The sequence below is a fragment of the Leptonychotes weddellii genome, chromosome 9 (genome assembly GCF_054177405.1).
Source record: "Leptonychotes weddellii isolate Sample4059 chromosome 9, ASM5417740v2, whole genome shotgun sequence".
In the NCBI taxonomy this organism is placed as follows: domain Eukaryota; kingdom Metazoa; phylum Chordata; class Mammalia; order Carnivora; family Phocidae; genus Leptonychotes; species Leptonychotes weddellii.
The window spans coordinates 65,908,142-65,918,320 of NC_138377.1; the positions used below are offsets into that span (position 1 = coordinate 65,908,142).

The window sequence follows — 10,179 nt, forward strand, 5'->3', positions numbered from 1 at the left end:
CCTGGGACAAAACTAAATATAACTTTGTAGTTTCTGTACAGAAACTCCCAACCCCCAAGGATTCTGTCATTGGTTTAAAATTATGGAAAGTGAGGGGTACCTGGCTGGCTCAGTTGGAAGAGCATGGGACTTGATCTCAAGATTGTGAGTTCGATCTCCATGTTGGGTGTAGAGATTACTAAAAAAATTAAATTTAGGGGCGCCTGGGTGGCTCAGTTGTTAAGGGTCTGCCTTCAGCTCAGGTCATGATCCCAGGGTCCTGGGATCGAGCCCCACATCGGGCTCCCTGATCAGTGGGAAGCCTGCTTCTCCTCCCACTCCCCCTGCGTGTGTTCCCTCTCTCACTGTGTCTCTCTGTCAAATAAAATCTTTAAAAAAGAAAACTTAAAAAATCCAAAACACTCATAACATTCTATACTTGGGTATTTCACCAATGTAAGGGAAGCATGAGAAAACTACTTAGGCAAATTCATGACCTGTATTGATCATTGCTGATACTGGGAGTGAAATGGTCATGAAAAATTACAGGAAGTAAATTCCCCCACCTCCATATGAAGAATGGTAATTATGAAGTAACGGGGGTGTTTGGCTTTTAAAGGCCAGCACCAGGGGTACCTTTCTGGCTCAGTTGATAGAGGGACTGTTGATCTTTGGGTCCTGAGTTCAAGCCCCATCTTGGGAGTAGAGCCTACTTAAAAAGGGGGGGGGGACAGGACCACTGGAAATCCTATTTATAGCAAGTAGTCTAAATACTACTACTTATAGATCATTGCAGATAGTAGAAATTAGTAGAGCAGGCCACAGCCTTTCCCTTTTCCATAAATGCCTGCAACTGGTTCCTTTGATAGGTTTATTTTGTACCAAATAAGCGAAAAGAACCTATTGGTTTTCATTCCAGAAACATAAGATCATTGCTGTATATGCATCTACAGACAAACACCAAAGGCACAGCTGGTAAATTGTTTTGGTAAATTCTAATACTAACCTCAAATTGATAACGATGATAGCAGTAGCCAGGGGGAAATTTGGCCAACGGATTTTGCTCGATATACAGGGAAATGTATATGACCAAGTCTTACCACTTCTGTGATAAAGTATTGATTCCTATGATTCCTTACCGTCTCTGAGTTCCTATTATGTGTGACTGCAAATATGTTATTCCTTGAGAAATACCTTTAGTGATCTGAAAGGACTCCCTTCACTCACAGGTTCAAAAAGCAAAATCTTCCTGTAGCAAGTTTGTAATAGCAGTAGAAATTTATACTAGGAAATACAGGGAAGTGTCATTGAGCACAAGAGAATTTCACTGACACTAAAAATTTTTTTAAAGATCTTACTTAGGGGCTTCTGGGTGGCTCAGTCGTTAAGCGTCTGCCTTTGGCTCAGGTCACGATCCCAGCGTCCTGGGATCGAGCCCCCCATCGGGCTCCCTGCTCGGCGGGAAGCCTGCTTCTCCGTCTCCCACTCCCTCTGCTTGTGTTCCCTCTCTCACTGTGTCTCTCTCTGTCAAATAAATAAGGGGGGGTGATAGCCTGGGAGAGTGAGAAGCAGGCTCCCCGCTGAGCAGGGAGCCTGACATGGGGATGGATCCCAGGACCCTGGAATCATTACCTGAGCTGAAGGCAGACCTTAGCCGACTGAGCCACCCAGGCGCCCCTCACCTACAATAAAATTAGTTCCTTTCTAGTTTAAATGCTGTTACCAGGAAATTATTCTCTGCAGACTGTTTCTAAGGCTGTCCCCTGATGTCCCTCTTCACATATAATCTCTCCTCGGAGGCTTCTATCATGTGCTCTAACGGTACTCACACATAATTTGGATCTATTGGTGAACTTGGGGTCTTTTAAAAAAAAATTCTTCCCTAAATCCTGTTCATTTATATGAGACTCTCAGTCGTCTGTACCGCCAAACCCAATGCTGGAAAACTTGAACTGAAGCATTAGGATTAGAAGCACCTAGAATAGATACATAACCTACGTTGGTCTTATGCTGATATTCTGAGGGGTGAGGTGTCTATAAAGGATTATCCTAGGACTGTGAAAACCCACTCTCATTCCAAAAAATTGATTTTTGTTGCTGCTTTGATTTGGTAAGTGATTTCTTCACTCATATGGGGGGGTAGTTGCCTGTAACCACATTAAGCCCTGTTCCTGACCATCGTGTTGGGGACATTCTGATTACATAAAGTATGTTGAGGCTGGACCCTACGTAGTTCGACAGAACTCGGAAAAGGGCTTCAAATTCCTTAAATACTCCTTCCTCTTCCCCGTCCTCAAGGCACCGGCCGGATCCAAGATGGCTTCCCCAAACAGGTAACTAAATGTTTTAGTTTAGAGCGCCCCCACCGGCGGGGGTCAAAAAAAAAAAAAGATGCCGAGAGGCCTGAACGCCTGTGAACTGAGCAGTCAAAAGCAAGCTGCTGCCAGATTTTATTTTCAATCAGGCATATCTGTGGTTGCCTACGTACCCTTCTCAGCCTTTTAGGACCTCCCACCCTGGAGAGACTTCCTGGATGGCACTCACACTACCTTGCTGGAAGAGGCCGGGCGTCAGCCCTGCCATTGGTGGGTGGCCGCGTAGGTGGGCGGAGCCGAGGGAGAATGGACTACCAGCAAGCTAGATTGAGGCGAGGGCTGGCCATGCTCCGCCGGAAGGCGCCTTGTTCTCCGAAGGGGTGAGTTGAAACGCTGGCTGGAAAGGAAGCACCAGGACTTGTTCAGGTAGGCTTCCCTCTCGCGCCTGCTCATCAGTGCTGGTCCAAGAGTCTTTGCAAAACTAAAGCTCTTAGAATTGGTTTCAGTAACTCATCCTCCTCCTCGCTCCCCCGCTTCTTACCCGTCCCCCAGTTGTGAGGGATCAGGTGCTGGTGATGCTCTGGACTGAACCATTCTCCTTTGTGAAAGGCCGGGGGAGAGGGCGGCTGCTGGGCCGCGGGGCCCGAGTTGGGCCAAGCCGCGAAGGGGGCTGCCCCGCCGCTGTGGGATTTTTAGGGCTTGTCATTGCATTATTGGGCGTGGTGTAGATTTGAGGCAGCTCCTTGTTCTCCTTGCCCCTTCAGCGGAGAGAAAACTCCCCGGCTCCGTTTGGTTACTCCATACTTCGGTTTCAGAAGTGGGATGTTAGGGTTTTTTTTCTCTTTTTCTTTTTTTTTTAATAATAAAGGTGGGTAGGAAAGCTTGGGGTGAGGGTGTGTAGATTGTTATGCATTATTAGGTGTAATTTCTGTGGGTCTTTGGGGGGGAAGATCAGGCTTTTGGAGAGTGTTTAGAGATGGTGGGAAGAGAGGAGCTCAAGCTTTGCATCTCCATTGACAGGTCTGCAGAGCTTACTGGTTTTCTGTTGCATTATGTAAACTCTTCACTAGCAGAAGACCCCTCCCCCTGCCTCGGAGCGAATGCAGTTTCTTTATTTACCTGTGTCTAGTGTCGCAGGAAATTTTCCAGCCATTGCAGCAGCTGTGCAAATGCAGCAGCTCCTGCCCTTAAGGGGCAGTCCTAAAGTGATTAACAGGTCTTCAAAGAAGTGTATAGTGGAGGTGTATGGGCGTATAGATGTTTAGCGGACCAATCTTTTTTAAGTGACTAAGAATAGTGAGGTGGGAGTCGAAGACTTAAGAACTCGTTGTCCTAATGGAATTGCCCCAAATTCAAGCCAGAGGAGCTGCGTTATCAATGGCTATTGCATCCTACTCTCACACCAGAATCCAGAAGTTATTTACTCTTCGTGTTGTTCTGAGCCTCTCAGTTCAGTCAGGGATTCTCTGACTGGGTTATCCTTAAGAGTCGGCTGAGGTCCTATCTGGTGTGGGACACTTTAGATGCTAGAAGGTGAGTTTGGGATTTGAATAAGGTCCTCTGTTAGTTAATTAATGTCTTCTGCTTAGGAATTTCTTTTTTAGTGCTCATCAAACAGGCTTCAGAACAAATTGTGGTATTTTGGACTTATCCACCCCAAGAGAGTTATAAGGAAAACATTTTCTATTTAAGAAGACCTGGGTTGCAAGAGACACATGCCAGTGGGTCTGCAAGGCATGATGAAGGACATTGGCCAAAGAGAGGGTAGGCGTGGGTGAAGAGACAGGCCTGGGGGAAGGTCTAAAACTGAAGTAGCGAAGGAGTAATGGATTGAGATCAGGGATTTGATAGAGCAGTGTATGGAAACTTGCACAGTTCACACCTTCCCAGTGTTTGATCTGTCCTGTGTATCTGACCTTTTGATTTTGTCAGTTCCCAAATTGATAAAATCCATTTATTTAGACATGGGTAGAAAACGATAGAAATAGGGACGCCTGGGTGGCTCAGTCGGTTAAGCGTCTGCCTTCAGCTCAGGTCATGATCCCACGGTCCGGGGATTGAGTCCCACATCAGGCTCCTTGCTTGGTGGGTAGCCTGCTTCTCTTCTGCCTGCCGCTCTCCCGCTTGCACTCTCTCTCTCTGGACAAATAAATAAATAAAATCTTTAAAACAAATAAATAAATAAAAATTTAAAAAAAAGAAAATGATAGAAATAGATAGAAATCTACTGAACTGGTTGTGAATCACCAGGAAATACAGATCTTGTATTTTCTGGGACGGTCTCTGCAGCACCACCAGGTGATGGGGTGGAAGAATCTTGGCATCGTGGTCACCACTACTGCAGAGTTTTGGTTATAAGAGGAAAAAAATCGGACATTTTATATGAAGGCTCTGATAGGTAAGATGGAGTTTCCCATAGGTAAGGTAGGATGGTGAAGGGGAATTAGTCTTTAAAAGAAACCATGGGGCATCTGGGTGGCTCAGTTGGTTAAGCGACTGCCTTCGGCTCAGGTCGCAATCTCGGGATCCTGGGATCGAGCACCATGTCCGCTCCTTGCTCAGCGGGGAGCCTGCTTCTCCCTCTCCTTCTGCCTGCCGCTCCCCCTGCTTGTGCTCTCTGTCTCATGAATAAATAAAATCTTTAAAAAAAATAAAGAAAAATAAAAGAAACCATTGTACCCATCTCCTTTGAAAAGGGTGAGTTTTTTTTAAAGCTAAACTACCACTTAAGATTAATTTGTGGGTGCCAAGAACTGTACTTGCTTACTGAAAGAATGAGATTTGATATTGTCATCTGTGGAAGGACTGTAACATTTTTAGAGCACTGAGATGAATGTTAATGCTTTGAAGATACTGTTTGTCCACTGCCCTGCAAGAGTTGTCTTCTGAGCCTACATTGAGCCTGATATCTGGGGGATAAACAAACAAATATTTTCTGGCCCCTCATCTTTACCCCTAAAAGTCACTCCACTTCTGGAGTTGCATTTGGGCAAGTCCCTGATCTGCAGGTCTTTGCATGACCTACCTTGCACTACTGTGACCAACCTAGTATTTACTGTTTTACCATTAGCAGTCGATTCATTGATACAGTATTGTTTCATATTTTAAAAAACTTTTTATGTCTCCTCTTCAATTAATTTTTTATTCTTTTTCTCACAAAGTTGATGGTCTTCCCTTCAAACTTCTGTTACAGTTTTGTTCACTTTGCTTTTTGTTTTAATTCACTGATACTGTGCCTTTCTTGCTCTGTCTTGTTGAGGCCTTTTAAGAGAGGCAAAGAGACTCTAGTTTTCAAGATGTGTTCTTTTGGTATCTGGTACTCAAGTGACAGTTGTATTTTTATATAACAAAGCTGTTGTATCAACCATTTACTATTGCCTAAAGGTTTATTTAATCATTTATTACGTTCTAAGTTTTATCCTGGATAACCTTTCCCCACCTTAACCTCTGTTTTGTTTTGTGTGTACAAGTGTGTCAAGTTTTAATTGAGCTCTTTTTTGTGTTTTCTTACTCTTTCATATTGCCTTTAAGATTTTCATTGTATTTGTGTTGCAAAATAAGTCTGCCTCTTTGTAGTTGCCTGGATGTTTTCGATTTAAACTACAAAGTGTGTTAGTCTCCGAGATTTCTCATGAAGCTGTTCTATAGCTAACATTTCTTTTGCCCTCTTTATTATCATTACTTTCTATCCTTCACTAGGTTCTTGGTTGTTTAATGTCACATGAAGGAAAATGGTCAACTTTAAAATACCTTTTTTTAGACTGATAATTCTATGCCTTTTCAGTTTTTTATTTATTATTATTATTTTTTAAAAAGATTTTATTTATTTATTTGACAGAGAGAGACACAGCGAGAGGGGGAACACAAGCAGGGGGAGTGGGAGAGGGAGAAGCAGGCTTCCCGCAGAGCAGGGAGCCTGATGCAGGGCTTGATCCCAGGACCCTGGGATCTTGACCTGAGCCTAAGGCAGACGCTTAACGATTGAGCCACCCAGGCGCCCCCCCTTTTCAATTTTTTTTTTTTTCCTTTTCAATTTTTTTAGACTAATTTTAAAATATCTTAATTCTTGTCTTCAGATTGCAGTAGGAGCTTTTAAAAATAAAGCAATTAATTTCTACCTACCAATGTATGTTACGATATAATAAAAAAAATCCAGCAGACATAAACAGAAAGTAGACTGGCATAGATAATTGCTCTACATTTGTCTTCAGCAGGGATAGATATATTGGAATATATTCCAAGCAGTAGAGTGGCATAAGGCAATCTAGATAATGTTCTAACCCCTTCAAATTCAGACTATCCAAGTATATTCTCATTAATTTGATAAGAGTTTCCAGAACATCAGACTCACTCATAATCAAATAAAAGTTGCACCGAGTGGGGCTCCGTGCTCAGCAGGGAATTTGCTTGAGGATTCTCTCCCTCTACCCCTTCCCCTGCGTGCTCTCTTTCTGAAATAAATAAATAAATCTTAAAAAAAAAAAAAAAAGAATGAAACATCCCTGAATTATCTCCTCTGTACATTTCCAAAGAAATTTATTGTGTATAGTTGCATTTCATTTGGTGTTTTCAATGTTTATTTCATTTTAAAAAGGTAATTAAATGATATACTACTGAAATTACTAGGTAGTAAGGGGACTGTGCTTTTTTCCTCCTCTGTATGTCAGCAGCTTAAATGTAATAGTTATAATCCTTTTGGTAATGTCCCAATATTCTAGTAATTTGTCATTCTGTAATAACATCTTTTTGTTTTGAGAGTCTGTAATTTTCCTAAACCTATGTCAGTATCTTCCTGAGAAAGGTTATATATTAACTGAATTCTTAATTTCATCCGGGAGGAAGGACATTCAGGAGCTATAAAGTCTTACAGGTTTCTCAAATTGTCATTATAGAAACCTTTGGAATATCCTGCTTTCATTTTTTCTTCCTTTGGGAATACACTGTGTCTTTGGGGATTATTCCTTTGGGACATATTCAGAGGTACAGTGTCCCAACAGTGACATGGGAATTTCATTTTGGTTGGTTCTAGAAGAAACCAGTGATTTCAGTAATTGAGCTGCATATTTAGAGCCCAAATCATAACAGAATTTCTTAATAGAACATAATTTTCATTTTCTATTACAGATAACAAATATATAGCAGTAAAACATCTACTTAAGTAAACTGAATGGGAAGATTTTTCTGGATTTTTAAACAGGGGCTACCATGTTCCATTAGCATGGACCTTTCACTCAGTGTTTTCTTCTTCATTGCTTCTACTCAGTATTTAGTTATTCTTTTTTTCCTTTGTCTGGGGCGTGGAGCACATTAGTCAGCTCTTTGTTTATTTACATATCAATTCGCCTATAAAATGTAGTGCCTTTGTCTGTTTTTCAGGTATGCTTCCTGTTGGGGGTAGGGGGGCACCTTCTTCATGAGGCCTTAAATAGGTAATGGTTGCTTCCATTCACGGCTGTCCTGAAAGTCATGGAAGTCAAGAGTCGAGGCAGTTTGATCTGGGCATGTGAACTATCAAGGGGCAGCCTAGTTAGTTGGAGACCTGTATGTTCCCACAGTAGGCATTGTGAAGTAAATGGAGTACTGTGAGATAGACACTGGCTTCATTCCTACAAACACAAAAAATGATTAATTGAATTACCTGGATGTTGCCCTAGACACCAGGGCTGGTTGAAGTCTTCTCCATGGTTTTAAGGTTAAAGGGCTGTACTGCTTTCTCAGAGTCTTTTCATCGTGCCCAGCAGTCCTGCTATTCTAATTGTGAAACTTTTACATCTATTTCAGTATCCCACCATTCTGCTTAGCAGACCAGCACAGCCAAGTCTCTAAGGAGTGATTTGCTTTGAAAGAGACCTTTAATGGTATACTTTGAAATTATTGGATAGGGAATAATAAACTCCTTTTTCATTTGCCTACTATGTGCCAGACATTGTACATTATCTTTTAATCTTCAGAGTAAACCCTGAAATGTATGTGATTTTAGCTTCATTTTACAGAAGAGAAAAAATAAGACTTAGTGAGGTTAGGTAACTTAGCCAGGAGTAGGACTCTGGTCTGTCCGACTTCAAAACCCCATTCATGATCCAGCCTTCCCCCATTGAAAAGTTCAGTGCTGATCCCTGTGGGAGAACTGTCTTTGACCACACAAGACAAGTAGGCGTTCGGTAGCCTGTTAAAGCTGCACCTTTCACAGTTGAAGAACCTTGAGAAAGTAAAATTTATTTTTGTCTTTGTATCTCTGTTAAAAGGAAAGAAAAAGAATAATAGTTTGTTTCCTTTATTTAACTTATTTTGAAGATAAGATTATGTGAAATACTTTAAGCTCTACAGAGGAAATTCACTTGGTCAGTCTTGCAGATAACTATTTTTTAGCCAATGCAAGTCAAACTAGTCCACTAAATTTAAATTTTCATCAGTCCCATGTCACTGGGGTCATTTTTTGTGCCTGGAGGCAGGGGTGTGATAATAACAGTGCTTTATAATATTTCTCCTCTCTTCACCACATATACTTTTTTAACACAGATGTTGCAGTGAAACAGTACCTCATAAATAATTAAGTAAATATTTACATTTTTCTGTTAGGCTGAACAAATGTACATATACTTGGCCCAGTTAAAATGCGGATGCAAGAGTGCAAGTGTGTGTGTGGTGGGGGACCATAAGGAGAACGGGACTTTGTTACCTAAATTTATATATATTGTTACTTATGCTGGATGCCCACAAGTAGCATCATACAAGGTGGATATATTGATCCAGTTAGATATTCCTCAGCTGGAACCCAGAATATTATTTTCACCTTGGTGACCATGTGCCAGTGAAGAAGAAGTTTTCCAGCTAATTCAGCCTAAGGGCAGTGATCCTTAAAGATTAGGCTCTTATTTTCTGTCTTCAGACTTAGGCCAAAACTCTCGAGTTTTACTGGAAAAAAATCTACAATGAAACTGACTTGAAAATGAATCCACACCCTATTTTGGGGTCATATGGGTATAGTGTCATCTGTTTGTCTCTTGCCACAGCTTTAAATTGGCCACCACTGAGGCTTTATGGTCCCAAGCCTAAAGGAAATCACTAAAGTTTCATTACTTTTAACAGTAATTATCATACTATGGAAAATAGTCTTATGTATATTGCATGTAGCCCAGGTTCTAAAAAGTGAAGATGCTTATGATTTTAAAATGCCTCTTCTGAATGTTTCTGGTAGGAAACATGCCTCTGCCCGTTTACTATCTCTACAGTCGGAGAGAAGCCCTTGCTGTTGCTCAGAAACCTCCCCATTACCTCTCCACAGCCCCACTCCCACACACCTTTGGCTGGATGTTGAAAATACACTCCCAAGAAAAGTACAGTAAATGCCCACCTGATAAGTGAAGGGAATATTGTAATGAACAAGTCATACACAGTTCTTGCCTTTGTGGAACTTACATTCTAATGGGGGGGATCAAACAATTAATTATATAATGAGTTATTCAATCTCTACTATAAAAAGTTATAGATATTACAGGGGAATTTATAATAGGGGCATATAACCTAAAGCATAGTATAATAAAGTATTTAAGAAGGTGAGTTCTGAAGCCACACTGCCTAAATTTGAATCTGGAACCACTTTTTTTTTTTTTTTAAGATTTTATTTATTTTTTGACAGAGAGAGAGACAGCGAGAGAGGGAACACAAGCTGGGGGAGCGGGAGAGGGAGAAGCAGACTTCCCGCAGAGCAGGGAGCCCGATGCGGGGCTCGATCCCAGGACCCTGGGATCATGACCCGAGCTGAAGGCAGACGTTTAACGACTGAGCCACCCAGGCGCCCCTGGAACCACTTTTCACTAGCTGTGGGATATTGGGCAAATTACTTAATCTCTTGGTGCCTCAGTTTTCTTACCTGTAAAAAAAA

The 10,179-nt window shown here is 41.6% G+C and overlaps 1 protein-coding gene across 4 annotated transcripts in view; it reads left to right on the forward strand.

Annotated features, from left to right (window-relative positions):
* The first annotated feature begins 2,605 nt into the window (after nt 1-2,605).
* CHD8 (chromodomain helicase DNA binding protein 8) overlaps nt 2,606-10,179 on the forward strand; it is a 61,565-nt gene continuing 53,991 nt past the window's right edge. For 2 of the 4 annotated variants that reach the window (XM_081830791.1, XM_081830794.1), the window contains exon 1: nt 2,606-2,720. The gene's annotated coding sequence lies outside the window, so the exon portion shown is untranslated. The remainder of the gene's footprint in view (nt 2,721-10,179) is intronic. The other 2 variants (XM_081830793.1, XM_081830795.1) reach the window with 2 other exon arrangements.